The sequence below is a fragment of the Piliocolobus tephrosceles genome, chromosome 15 (assembly GCF_002776525.5).
Source record: "Piliocolobus tephrosceles isolate RC106 chromosome 15, ASM277652v3, whole genome shotgun sequence".
NCBI classification, from domain to species: domain Eukaryota; kingdom Metazoa; phylum Chordata; class Mammalia; order Primates; family Cercopithecidae; genus Piliocolobus; species Piliocolobus tephrosceles.
The window spans coordinates 62,777,727-62,792,839 of NC_045448.1; the positions used below are offsets into that span (position 1 = coordinate 62,777,727).

General features: G+C 41.6%; 1 non-coding gene across 1 annotated transcript; it reads left to right on the top strand.

Moving 5' to 3' along the window:
- Positions 1 to 14,768: 14,768 nt before the first annotated feature.
- On the top strand, positions 14,769 to 14,872 carry LOC111535810. The gene has a single exon (XR_002729573.1). It is a non-coding gene; the product is annotated as a small nucleolar RNA U13 (small nucleolar RNA).
- Positions 14,873 to 15,113: the final 241 nt, after the last annotated feature.

Below are 15,113 nucleotides of genomic sequence, written 5' to 3' on the forward strand. Positions count from 1 at the left end.
AACTTAAAATGGGAAAAATTTAGCCTGTGCACGGTGGCTTATGCCTGTAATCCCAGCACTTTGGGAGGCCTAGGCGGGTGGATCACCTGATCAACTTCGGGTGGCAGTTCAAGATCAGCCTTGCCAACATGGTGAAACCTTGTCTCTACTGAAAATACAAAAATTAGCTGGGCATGGTTGCACACACCTGTAGTTACAGCTACTCAGGAGGCGGAGACAGGAGAATCTCTTGAACCTGGGAGGTGGAGGTTGCAGCGAGCCAAGATCACACCACTGCACTCCAGCCTGGGAGACAGAGCAAGACTCCATCTTATAAATAAGTAAATAATGGAAAAATCTGAACAGACCCCTCACCAAACAGGATATATGGATGGCACATAAGTACAAGAAGAGATGCTCAATATTATTTGTCATTTAGCTCACTAATGAGACAAGCATTATGAAGAAGTCAGTTCCAAGGAGAAAAACTGAAGTATATATAGTCAGTGAAGGTATATGCATGTTATTTAGGTATGTAGAATAAATACAAACATTTGGGTGGTTGCCTCTGAGAATGGGGTTGGTTGGTAGAGAGTGATAGGGCAGGTCCTGCTGTTTTTTGTTGGAGGTCTTATAGTATTATTACTATACTTAAAAACAAAGCAAAACTATGTATATGTATTACTTTCATAAGAATAAAATTTTAATTAAAAGAGAAAAACATAGCAGGTGGATGTGAAAGTGTAGCAATATTACTATCAGAGAAATAATATCAAGGCAAAAACATATAATTAACAAAGAGGGATGTTGTATATTGGTAAAAAATACTATCCATGAAGACGATAACAAATTTCCATAAACACTTAGGTTTCTAACAACATATCTTCAAGACATATAAAGCAAAATGATAGAAATATATATTCACAAACTTATAATCACACTATGGGGAAATCAACATACAAACAAACAGGCCTGGAGAGGAATCACCGCCTGTAATCCCAGCTCTCTGGGAGGCTGAGGCAGAAGGATTGCTTGAGGTTAGGAGTTTCAGATCAGCCTGGGTAACGAAAAAGAGATCTCTGCCCTGCCCTGCCCTTCTCTACAAAAAATTGAAAAATTAGCCAGTCGTGGTGGCAAGCACCTGTTGTTCCAGCTGTTTGGGAGGCTGAGGCAGAGGGATCGCTTAAGCCCAGGAGTTGGAGCCTGCAGTGAGCTGTGATTGCAGCACTGCACTCTCCTGGGCAGCAGAACGAGACCAATAGATTTCACAATAACAGTGTACAAAATATTCATTGTTAGGTTTCAGATTCCCCATTGCAAATAACTTTTAAGAAACTACCACGTGCACTTAGAAGTTTAGTATCAAAGAAGAATGTATACAATTATTGGAAAAGGCTTTTTTTGGTTTGCTTTTTAGAGATGAGGAGTCTTGCCAGGCAAGGTGGCTCACGCCTGAAATCCCAGCACTTTGGGAGGCCAAGGCGGGTGGATCATGAGGCCAGGAGATCGAGACCATCCTGACTAACACGGTGAAACCCCATCTCTACTAAATATACAAAAAATTAGCCGGGCGTGGTGGCGGGCACCTATAGTCCCAGCTACTCGGGAGGCTGAGGCAGGAGAATGGCGTGAACCCGGGAGGCAGAGCTTGCAGTGAGCCGAGACTGTGCCGCTGCACTCCAGCCTGGGCAACAGAGCGAGATTCTGTCTCAAAAACAAAAAAAAAAGAAAGAAAGAAATCTGAATTGCTTGATTGTATCATCAAGCTATCAAGAAAACTGAAACAAATTACAAAAACAAATTACAGGGACTCCATTACACCATGATACAATAAAGTTAAAAGAGAACAACCAGTAGAATAGCCAAAAAACAAAACAAAAAACAAAACCCACCCCTACTCTCTTAGAAAACTAAAAACACCCTTTAAATAACTTTTGGGTTAAATAGATAATCAAAACTACAGTTACAAAGTACTTAGAAAATTAATGACAATGAGAATGCTTTTTATCAAAATTGGTGGGAGGCAATTAAAGATCAATTGGAAGATAATTAGTCATTTCAAAAGCTTTTCACAAAAGGGCAAGAATTGAAAACAATTGAACAAAACAACTGAAGATGGAGAAAAAGACGACAAAGTCTCTAAAAATTTATTTTGATCTCACTCCAAAATCAAACAAAAAAATTTTGAGGAAAATATGTAGGAAACCCAGTCTTCTACAAAACTAGAAAATGTGCACAATCTCAAACCTCAATCATGAAGAATGCTTGGCATCTACGATGAAATCAGGATCAATTTGAAGGCTCAGCACTCACTGATTATTTGGCTATTCAGAGAAGTAAACATTTGTGGATGGAGTTAATGGGGTGGAGGTGGGGCTTAAGATTTTGAGGTCTTAGGCCCTGTGCATTTTTCTCCCCTCAAAACAGGGACTCACTCTGTCATCCAGGCTGGAGTCCAGTGGCACAATCATGGCTCACTGCTGCCTCAAACTCCTGGACTCAAGCTAACCTCCCACCTCAGCCTCCTGAGTAGCTGGGACTGTTTATAGGCATGTGACACCATGCCTGGCTAATTTTTTTATTTTTGTAAAGATGGGATGTTCCTGTGTTGTCCAGGCTGGTTTTAAACTGCTCTGTTCAAGCGATCCATCCACCTCTGCCTCCCAAAGCATTGGGATTATAGGTGTGAGCCACCTTGGCAGACCAGGCCCTGCGCTTTAATCACACCTGCCCGCTCTCCACTCCATGGATAATCTGTCTCAATGTGACTCAAGGCTGCAGAGGGCGCATCCTCAGGCTGCATTGACCCTGGTGACTTGGGAAGGGGCTTATGGTTAGTTTGAGGTAAGTGGGGCCGGGCGTGGTGGCTCACACCTGTAATCCCAGCACTTTGGGAGGCCGAGATGGACGGATCACAAGGTCGGGAGATCGAAACCATCCTGACAAAAATGGTCAAACCTTGTCTCTACTAAAAATACAAAAATTATCTGGGCATAGTGGCGTGTGCCTATAGTCCCAGCTACTCAGGAGGCTGAGGCAGGAGAATCACTTGAACCCGGGAGGTGGAGGTTGCAGTGAGCCGAGATCGAGCCATTGCATTCCAGCCTGGGTGACAGAGCGAGACTCCGTCTAAAAAAATAATAATAATAAGTGGAGAATGGTGGGCTGTTCCCAAACTTTATTGCCAAGAGGTTTACAGTATTTAGGAATTTAAGGAATCAAGAAACTTTGGATAATGTGTTCATCCCAGTGAAGAGATCCACTTCAGTGTGGCCCAATTCTGACCCATGAATGATGGATCCAGGTCAGCAGGTGACAGAACTTGCACTGGTCCATTTTTAATGACACTGCGTAGATAGCCACCCTCCAGGCCTGGCCAAAGAAGAGTCTTAGCCTGTTTAAAATTGGAAAGGATCTGGTCTTAACATATCCCCTCTCATCATCTCTATCAAAGCTTCCAGGGAAGAGCCGGGGACGGGGATGCCCCTCTTTCTGTGTCTTTTACCTCCATGTCCAGACTGTCAACACTCACACTGCTTTCTCAGAGCAGGAGCGTTATGCAGGCATCGTGGTCTAACAACACTTTGTATGCTACATCCAACTGGTGTCACAATGAGGTCACATTTTACTTCAGTAGCCAGCTAAGATGGCCTTAAGCCACCACTTGGGATGTCCCTTCAGGGGTTCTGGGAATGCCCAGGGTTTGGACTCAGATAACTCAGGAACCAGTCTGCTTGGATTCTTCCAGTTAGTTTGAAAAAGCTTCCAGATATGGTGCCCCTGTGATACCAGTGAGACTATGTACAGGCGCCCCTGTTGTCCATCTCTACCAGAACTTGCATGAATTTTCAAGCACAGAGAATTTTCAAACCATATTTAGACAACACGCACAACCCCCACCCCCAACACCCACACACACCCAAAACAAAAATCACTGCCTAAGGAAACAAATTCTGAAGAGATTTGACTCTGCAAAGCATAGACACCCTATTACATTATATATAGAAAGCAATTTAGCTCAAACATATCCTGCTTAATATTTGCATAAAATTAATGAACCAGGCAGGTTTTTTTCCAAGTACAAAGGGAGATTGAGTCTTTGGTTTATTGCAAAACAGAAAACTGTTCCCAGCTTTGAAATGACAGCTTTTTAAATTTTTGTTTTTCTGGCTTTACCAAGCTGTGGGTAGCCTCCCCCAGCAATCTCTAAAAGGAGGCAGCTCCTTCCAAGCACTTAGAGTGTGTCTGGGAACTTAGCCTGAGGCATTGGCAGGAGAAGCTGTGTTAGCCCTCAGCACCTGCTCCAGGGATCTCTCCTGCCTTCTCTCAGGCCTGCAGGGTCTCCATTTCTCCAGAATAATTCATTAGAGGAAGTACCTTGGTGAGGTTTGGGTGCTTGTGCTCAATCATAGTTTGCCAAGGTAGAAGTCATTCATCTACTGGGTATAGCCTCTGCTGGGAACTGAGGGCTGCAAACATGAACAAGGCAGAACAGGATATTTGCATGGTGCCAACATGTCACTCCATGAGTTACTTGTTAATTGCAAAGGGAGATATCTGGTGATCAGAACTTTAACCATGCAATCAAATGTAGGTCACTAAGAGTGGGACACCTGACATGACATGGTATGCCCTAGGAAGTATAAAGCATCATCTATGAAATAATTTTACCAAAATGGCTTAACCTGAATCATCCAACCTTTATTTATTTATTTTATTTATTCATTATTATCTTTTTCAGACAAGGTCTCACTCTGTTGCCCAGGCTGGAGTGCAGTAGCACAATCATGGCACAAATGATCTTCCCAGACTCAAGCCTCCCCACCTCAGCCTCCCAATATCTTCCCCACCTCAGCCTCCCAAGTAACTGGGACTACAGGCACGAGCCACCATGCCAGCCCCAACCTCCATTTAATAGGAAGCACAGGTGATAAAGGAACAAAGTAAATTGCATCACACACACACAAGCTGAATCAAGCTTACTTGGGTTGGAATCTTGGCTCTCCATATATTAGCTGTGAGCCCAGAGGTAAGTAACTTAGCTTCTCTGAGATTCAGTTTTCTCTTCTGTAAAATGTGTGTACTCAGATATAACAGAGCTTTCCTAGGCTGCTCAGATTTGGCCTTAATAATTAATGATGTGTTAAGAAACAAAACAAGCCGGGTGCTGTGGCTCACGCCTGTAATCCCAGCACTTTGGCTGAGGCCAAGGCGGGTAGATTACCTGAGGCCAGGAGTTCAAGACCAGCCTGGCCAACGTGGTGAAACCCCATCTCTACTAAAAATTAGCCTGATGTGGTGGTGCATGCCTATAATCCCAGCTACTAGTGAGGCTGAGGCAGGAGAATCACTTGAACCTGGGAGGCGGAGGTTGCAGTGAGCCGAGATCGTACCCCTGCACTCCAGCCTGTGTGACAGAGTGAGACTCCGTCCAAAACAAAAACAAAAACAAAACAAAAGGCATAAACACACACACAAACACACACAGAGACAATGTGACATTTTAGAAGGCAAATGGCTTGAATTCTTCAAAAAGTCAACATCATAAATTACAAAAATAGTTGAAGGATTGTTCTTGTAGGGGCCAAGGCAAAACTTATCCTTCACCCTCTGAAGATTCACAGAAAATCAGCTGACAAAAAACAGATTAACAGGAGAAAGGGCATATTAAAATTTTTTTTAACATGCATAGCACCAAGGAATCACAGGAGAGAATGATTATCCAATAACCCAGTAGGGTACAGAAGCTTGTGTACCCTTCTTCATAAGTGAGTGGGGAGACAATTCTTTTGAGGGGCAGTAAATGATTTTCAGGAAAAATGAATGAGTCCAAAGACCAGTGGCCTGGGACCAAGTTTCGCTGGGCTTTGTGGGAGGTGACAGCACAGGTTATGGAAGAGGAATGTCAAGCAAAGGCTGTCTCATTATGCAGATGGAAGTATCTCAGGTCGTCTCTGATGTGGTTTAGCTCTGTGTCCCTACCCAAATCTCATCTTGAATGGTTTATCCCCATAATCCCCACGTGTCGAGGGAGGAACCAGGTGGGAGGTGATTGGATCATGGGGGCATTTTCCCTTATGCTGTTCTCATGACAGTGAGTGAGTTCTCATGAGATCTGTTGGTTTTATAAGGTGCTTTTCCCTGCTCTTGCTGGGTCTCTCTTTCCTGCCACCATGTGAAGAAAGTCTTTGCTTCTGCTTCACCTTCTGCCATGATTATAAGCTTCCTGAGGCCTCCTGAGACATGTGGAACTGTGAGGCAATTAAACCTCTTTTCTTTATAAATTACCCAGTCTCGGGCAGTTCTTTATAGCAGTATGAAAATGGACTAATACAGTCTTGGAGCTGCCCTCAGAAAGGATAGATGGTAGTCTGTGGTAGACATAATCTTTTCTAGATCTGGACAAAGGATGGGTGGAGGCACTCAGAGGAAGTATGACTGCTCATTTCACTAACCTAGATTTTTCTCTATAAATGCAAATCTCTCCTACAAAAGGCAGCTTTTCAGGGCTATTCCTTTCTGCAGGTCCTCTGAATAGCCATCTCAAAATACGTCAAAGAAGTATATTTTGGGGCCAGGAGCGGTGGCTCATGCGTGTAATCCAATTACTTTGGGAGGCCGAGGCAGGCAGATCGCAAGGTCAGGAGTCACCAGCCTGCCCAACATGGTGAAACCCCGTCTCTACTAAAGATACAAAAAATTAGTCAGGCGTGGTGGCACAGGCCTGTAATCCCAGCTACTCGGGAGGCTGAGGCAGAGTCACTTGAACCTGGGAGATGGAGGTTGCAGTGAGCCGAGATTGCGCCATCACACTCCAGCCTGGGCCACAGGGCGAGACTCCGTCTCAAAAACAAAACAAAACAAAACAAAAAGAAACAGAAGTATATTTTGGGGTGAAATATGGAAATATGTTTGGTTTCTTTTAGTCTCCCATTTGAAACTTTATTTTCAGGAAATTTTACCTATTAAAATAGGATTGGTAGTTATGGAGAGAAAAATCAGGTTAGTAATTGAGTGGCAAGGAATTTGCAAAGGGAGAAAATAACACAGATTAGGATGAGAATAAGCACATAGAAAAGAACAAACCTAAGCACTTTCCCCCACACGCAATTAAACCAGTCCCACGTTTCAGGGAATAGGCCAGTTCAATTAAGCAGTGGTGTGTCATTCTAGAAGAGGGCGTTGCAGATGGGTTGTCAAAGCTATGCCTCTATATGATGCAGCCAAACAGGTTGTTAATAAGAGGCATTTCTGTGGAAAAAGAACAAAGGTTAATGTCTGGAGTAGTCTATAAACTAGTTTTTCCAGAGTTTGGAGGGCAGTCCATCACAAAGATTAGCGGCAATCTCAAGATTTTTCTGGTTTGCAGTTTGCATATGCAACATTTGTCCAAATATAAGCTGTTGTGGTGATTTTTCTTCAAAGCCAGGCTGACTAGCTTCAGCTTATACGCCATTAGGGAAAAGATGGTTTTAATTTCTAGTGATTCCAAGTCAGAAGGATGGGAGAACAATTGGAAACATTAGTCTGGAGAGTTGCAGCCAGATATTGGAGAAAACTAAAATTCTGGATTCAGCCCAGATAACAAAAACAACAACAACAAACTCCTCAAAAACAAATGGACAGGGCTAGAATCTAATGCACTATAGTTTTCTTCTGAAACGTAAGCTTTCTCTCGCCATTTTTAAATTTTTACCAAAGATATTTATAGCAAGATTAATTTGCTTGTAAAATAAGTTTAGTGTGGCTGGGCGCGGTGGCTCAAGCCTGTAATCCCAGCACTTTGGGAGGCCGAGACGGGCGGATCACGAGGTCAGGAGATCGAGACCATCCTGGCTAACACGGTGAAACCCCGTCTCTACTAAAAATACAAAAAACTAGCCGGGCGAGGTGGCCGGCGCCTGTAGTCCCAGCTACTCCGGAGGCTGAGGCAGGAGAATGGTGTAAACCCGGGAGGCAGAGCTTGCAGTGAGCTGAGATCAGGCCACAGCACTCCAGCCAGGGCGACAGAGCAAGACTCCGTCTTAAAAAAAAAACAACAATAATAATAATAATAATAATAATAATAATAATAATAATAATAAGTTTAGTGTTATTAACTTGGCCTGGTTATTTGCATAAAATGCAATAACGATAGTGATTCATCATATAGACTCTTGTTAAGTTCGCTTTGCTGAAACTTCATAAGAAATGTCAAATTAGTCTTTTAAAAGCCACTTGAGGCTTAGGAGTTATGCCAAAGACTGTAAGACCAATACAAATTGAGTAAATTTCACTCTTCCTGAGGTCCCCCAAATAACTTGAGGTTCCTAGGCCTGTCAGAAAGTGACATTCTTTACTTACTTCAAGGTTAGGAACCTATTAGAGTACTGTGTAGACAAGGTACCAAGCCAGTCTTTCCAAGAGGCTTTTTATGGGCTCCATACAAGTCAACCTCAGTCCCTCAAAGCAGTCTAGTCATATATCAAAATATGATATTCTAGTTAAAACCTTGGTAAAATAACCAGTTTTTCCAATTGTGTTTTGTGGCAGATGAAAACAATCTTACTGAACTTACACAAATAACTATACTGTCATAAAATAAGAATACTCGTAAATAGTTTCCAAATTCTAGAGAGATTAGGTAGAGAGAGAGGTAAATGTTTTAAATCTGTTATGAAAGTACACTTTACTCAATTGCTGCAAGCTGTAAATAGCCTTAAATAAGAAGAAAAAAGTTTTCTTAATTCTGGAAAACAATCAATTGCTGTAAGCTATAAATATCCTGAAATAAGAAGAAAAGAGTTTTCTTAATTCTGGAAAACAAAACATAAAAATCAGCAATAATGACAAACAAAAAAAAGTCGTAAAAAATCATTTCGGGGGGAGGGGGGAGGGATTGCATTGGGAGTTATACCTGATATAAATGACGAATTGATGGGTGCTGACGAGTTGATGGGTGCAGCACACCAACATGGCACAAGTATACATATGTAACAAACCTGCACGTTATGCACATGTACCCTAGAACTTAAAGTATAATAAAAAGGAAAAGAAAAGAAGACAGGTTTAAGTAAGATGAGAAAACACGGGGAAATCCAAAATCCCAAATAAAATAATTTTGCCTAAAAAAAAAAAAAAAAAAAATCATTTCAGTCTTCTACCAGTTCAATCCCATCTAATTAGTTCTCGTTCTGCTTGATGTTAGATGGGCAGTTTTATGAGTCCAGGTTTTCTAGTTTTGTTTTGTTTTTTAGTGTTTTGAAACTTTTTGCCTAGTCTAATGGTATGATCTCAATGTTGTCAGAAACCTGTATTTGTCAGAGTTCTTTCCATCCTTTCCATAAACCTCCTTGAAGACACAACATCTAGGATTTGCAAAGAGCTTTCAGGAAAAAAAGTATCAAAGTAAAGCAATTAACTGTGGACAACAGGACTTAAAATGGCCATACTTAAATAAACAATTGATTTTTAAAACTTAGTTATTTTCTGTGGTCTACAACAATTTTACATAATCGCCATAATGACGAGTTGATAGCATGTCAGATTTTTAGGATTTGCATACAAATTTGGAGCACATTAATGACATGTTCTTACATATATAACTCAAAAAAAAAAAAAAAAAAAAAAGGCCGAACATCATTGTTTATTTGACACTGCTTCCCATGTAATTTAACGTACCAATAGGCCTGCTTATGACCTCTCTTTCGGATGCTTCAGGGGTCATTTGAACATCCCAAAGTTAGTTTGAGGTTGAAAACACTTAATTTCAAATATAAAGTTTGATTTGAGGAAGCCTGTGAAATATGTAAAAGGTTGAAAACACTTGATCAAAATAAGAAAGGTTTAAAAGGTTTAAAACACGTAATCACAATAGGATCACAGGTCACTGTAAAACAATAGTCATTTAGCCAGTTATAATTTATTTATAAAAGATTTTAAAAAGCAAAAATCTTTACTTTTTGATGGAGAGGAGACAAATATTCAAATAATTAAAAGATCTAATAACGTACACAGAGTCTGTTTCTCTCCTTCCTTTTTTTTTTCTTTTCTTTTTTTTTTTTTTTTTTTGAGATGGAGTCTTACTCTATTGCCCAGGCTGGAGTGCAGTGGTGCAATCTCGGCTCACTGCAACCTCTGCCTCCTAGGATCAAGCAATTCTCCTGCCTCAGCCTCCCAAGTAGCTGGGATTATAGGCACTTGCCACTGCACCCAGCTCATTTTTGCATTTTTAGTAGAGACAGGGTTTTTGTTGGCTAGGCTGGTCTTGAACTCCTGACCTCAGGTGATCCATCTGCTTTGGCCTCCTAAAGTGCAGGGATTACAGGCATGAGACACCGTGCCCGGCTTACTATCTTTTATTAGTAGTACACAAAAATTTTGTTCAAAGAGAAAACCAAAATTTACCCATGTTTCAGTGTATTGATACTAAAGCTAAATTTAATAAAACTTTATAAGCTCATCTTTATAAAGTTTATAAGTTCATCTATTCTTAATTAGCTTTGACCACCCAAGATTTCCATAAGCCTTTTATAACCTAACCTGGTATGAAATTTTTTATATTCTTTCTTTTCCCAACTTTCTATATTCACTCAATTTTATGTATATCATTAAAATTTTGAAATAGGACGGGCACGGTGGCTCACTCCTATAATCCCAGCACTTTGGGAAGCCTAGGCAGGAGGATCACTGGAGCCCAGGAGTTCAAGATCAGCCTGGGCAACATGATGATATCCTGTCTCTACAAAAAATACAAATATTAGCCAGGTGTGGTGATGTGTGCCTGTAGTCCCAGCTACTTGGGAGGTCGAGGTGTGAGGATCACTTGAGGTCGGGAGGCAGAGGTTGCAGTGAGCTGAGAATATGTCATTGGACTCTAGCCTGGGTGACAGAGTTAAGACCCTGTCTCAAAAAAAGGAAAAGAAAAAAAAAAAAAAGAAAGAAAGAAACAACTTTTAACTGCAAAACTAGACAAAAGTATTTTTTAAAAACAAAAACACATGTCCTTATGCCTTTTTATAACTCTTTTCTCACCAAAAACATCATGGGTTTTTTTCATATACTTAGTATACAGGATTCCTTTCCCTTATTTCTAGTAGCTTCAATTACGTATACTTAAACCAATATTATTTTTATTCACCAAAGATTACTAAAAAGTCATATGAACTCGAAAAGCATTTCGTTTTATTTACTTAATTTATGAGCATTCATTTATTTACAAGTCAACTTGGTACCATGTAGACAATATAGAAACAGATATGTACACATGTATACATAAAAACGCAAACATAAAGCCTTTATAGTTTGATTTTTGTTGTTGTTGTTTTTTGGTGTGAAATGGAGTTTGTGAGACAGAGTCTTGCTCTGTCACCCAGGCTGGAGTGCAGTGGCACGATCTTGGCTCTCTGCGACCTTCACCTCCCAGGTTCAAGCGATTCTCGTGCCTCAGCCTCCCAAGTAACTGGGACTACAGGCGCCCACTACCATGCCCAGCTAATTTTTGTATTTTTAGTAGAGATGGGGTTTCACCATGTTGGCCAGGCTGGTCTCAAACTCCTGACCTCAATTGGTCCTCCTCTCTTGGCCTCCCAAAGTGCCGGGATTACAGGCGTGAGCCACCACACCAGCCCTATAGCTTTGATTTTTAAAACTGTAGCCATGAGACACATAACATTCACTAGTTTAAAAGGATAGTTGGATTCAAACTGTGTCTTGTAAATAGAACATGTTAAAGCTTATGTGTCTCACATAAAGGGAGCCTTTATTGAGTTTTAGAGGAAACAGGATAGCAAATTTACATCTCAAAGCCCAGAGAGAGAATTTGAGCTTTTTCAAGGAGTTTGGATGTGTTAGAGGAAGATTAAAAATGAATGTCAAGGGCTGGGTGCGGTGGCTCAAGCCTGTAATCCCAGCACTTTGGGAGGCCGAGACGGGCGGATCACGAGGTCAGGAGATCAAGACCATCCTGGCTAACACGGTGAAACCCCGTCTCTACTAAAAAATACAAAAATCTAGCCGGGCGAGGCGGCGGGCGCCTGTAGTCCCAGCTACTTGGGAGGCTGAGGCAGGAGAATGGCGTAAACCTGGGAGGCGGAGCTTGCAGTGAGCTGAGATCCGGCCACTGCACTCCAGCCTGGGCGACAGAGCGAGACGCCGCCTCAAAAATAGAAAAAAAAAAAAAAAAAAAAGGTATAAATCTGACTGTGAAAGGATTAAAGTATAATATATTGTATTTCTTTGAAATTGGGACACATTTTGAACTGACGGGCACTTGTAATTGGTAATTCTCTTCCTTCATACCTTTCTTCCTTCCTAAAATGTGATGTGTATTTCTTTCTTTCTTTTTCTTTCTTTTTTTTTTTAAAAGATGAGTTTTCCAGGCTGGGGTGCCTGTTTATTCACAGGCATCATCCCACTACTGATTAGCATGGGAATTTTGACCTGTTCTGTTTCCAACCTGGGTTCACTTCTCCTTAGACACCCTGGTGGTCCTCTGCTCCTGAGAGATGACCATATTGATGCCAGACTTAATGTGGACGTCCAATCAGCATAGCACACTATATGCCAGAACTCCTGGGCTTTGTGAGATCCTCCTCTCTCGGCCTCCGGAGTAATGGCACTACAGGCGTGTACCACCATGACCAACAATGATGTATCTTGCCATCGATTCTATCTTACAGTCATTCACAGCTTGGATTAGATAAAATATGGCAGATTCAATGCTGAGATTTTCCTGGAGATATGGAAGAAAGAGTAAGTAATACTTCATGTACCAGAACTTTGAAAAATCCTCTCCAAAGATCCCACTGTTTCCCCAAATCCGCCTCCCCTCTGTTGTGACCATGACACCTTCCCCTCCTCTTGAGCCTGCCAGTCGTTGCCAGGTTCCTCCCAGCTCCTCATCTTTGCCTTCACTTTCTCCTTACTCTCCTCTTCTACCCCTTAATCTGCCCACCTCCCCCAGCCCTTCTGGGTCTCCATCTCTTTATTCTAATTTAGCCTTCTCTCTCTATCTTCACTTTTCCACTTCCTGTCCCCAGCAGCACCCCATCAAGTAAAATAAAGAACCCTCCAAGGAATCTACCTTCTTAGAAAGTGAAGAGCAGAGAGACAATTATACGTACTTAACATTTAATATTCTTTTGTGTTTCATGGATAATAATAGCTACCTCATGAGGCTTTCGTGAGGATTAAAAGAGAGAGGGAATGTAAAACATTTGGCAAGTGGCTGGCACATGTTAAGAATTCACCAAATGTTAGCTGACATTATTTACTATTGTTCTGTAAATGATTGTACAATCAACACTGTAACAACACAGGGAAGAGGAAAGAAGAAAAAGACCAAAGGAATAAGAATCACCTAGAGAATCAAGGCCGTATATTTTTCTAGTAGTAATCATAAACATGCCATAGTGAATTTGAATTTTGTGCTTTTCCAGTGACAGAGCATTCTTATGAATCATAGCTCATAAATGAAAATATCAAAGGGTGGAAAGAAAGTCGTGTATTTTTAATGTATTTTAACACGTAGCATTTTGTGATGTTTTTAGATCGTGACAAAGAGGAAATTACTGTCATCTTCATCCTTAATCTAGTATGAAGCTCTTTTTTTTTTTTTTTTTTCTTTTTTTGAGACCGAGTTTTTGCTCCTGTTGCCCAGGCTGGAGTGCAATGGCACTATCTTGGCTCACTGCAACCTCTGCCTCCTGGGTTCAAGTGATTCTCCTGCCTCAGCCTCCTGAGTAGCTGGGATTATGGGCACCCGCCACCATGCCTGGCTAATTTTTTGTATTTTTAGTAGAGACGGGGTTTCACTATGATGGCCAGGCTGATCTGGAACCCCTGACCTAACGATCTGCCCGCCTCAGCCTCCCAAAGTGCTGGGATTACAGGCGTGAGCCACCACACCTGGCCCACCTGCTAATTTTTTTTTTTTTGTATTTTCAGTAGAGATGGGGTTTCACCATGTTGGCCAGGCTGGTCTCGAACTCCTGACCTCAGGTGATCTGCCGGCCTTGGTCTCCCAGAGTGCTGGGATTACAGGCATAAACCACTGTGCCTGGCCCGAAGCTCTTTTTCTTTAGAAGACCATGCTGCAGAAACTTCAAAATACAAAAGAATGGTACTATCTACTATTCTGGTAAAGTATTTTAAGAGGACTGCAAAAATCTAGGGTAATAGTTTGTAAAATGCCTCCTTGTTTCTAGTAATGGAATGTAAGAGGGAAACTTTGCAGAGTTTAAATCGTAACTTGTGGTCTTGGTTGTCAATTCACATCGTGTGATTGGAAATTGAAGATACTGCCCGAAAGGCTGAGACTGGGAAACAGACCCTATGCTGTGGACTGAATTGTACCCCGTACCCCAAATTCACGTGTTGAAGCTCTAACCCCCAATATGGTAGTATTTTCTTTTGGAGATAATTAGGGCTAGATGAGCTCATGACGGTGGGGCCTTCATAATGAAACTGGCGTCTTTATAAGAAGAGACACCAGAGAGTTTGCTCTCCTACCACAAAGACGTCATGTGAGCCCACAGCAAGATGATGGCTGCCTGTGCGCCAAGAGAAGAGGCTTCAGACTACTTGCTGGCACCTTGATCTTAGACTTCCAGCCTCCAGAGCTATGAGAAGTAAATTCCTGTTTAAACACTCAGCCTATAGTATTCTGTTACAACCGCCCAAGTGGACTAATTACAGTCTGGTGGCCTCCGTTATCAAAGTCAGCAACAAAGTTAACAGAGCTTTCTTAGGCCAGCTTTTCCACGCAGAGGGCAATCTCCTAAAAGTAGTGTGAACATTGGGACAATGTGATCCTTCTGTAGTTCATAAGCTTCATGCCTGGGTTTTCGCATTCCTGGGTGAGCTGTGCGTCCCTCAAACCTTGTTGTGGCATCGGCATGTTACTCATCTGACGTGAAAAAGAAGAAAAAGAGGAAGAAAAAAATAATTAAAAGGAGAAACAATGTGAGAGGGAAGGACATATGTATAATACTGTAAAACCAGTGGAAGGCTTGATGAAACTCAAAACTGGGAAGTTCTATTTTAAGAAATTGCAACGTGCAGCTTAACTGTTTCTGGATTTCTTTGCCGGCTGAAAAGTGGGGATGATGAATTGACACCCACTGCAGGGGCATTTTGCTGCCTCAGCAAGTTTC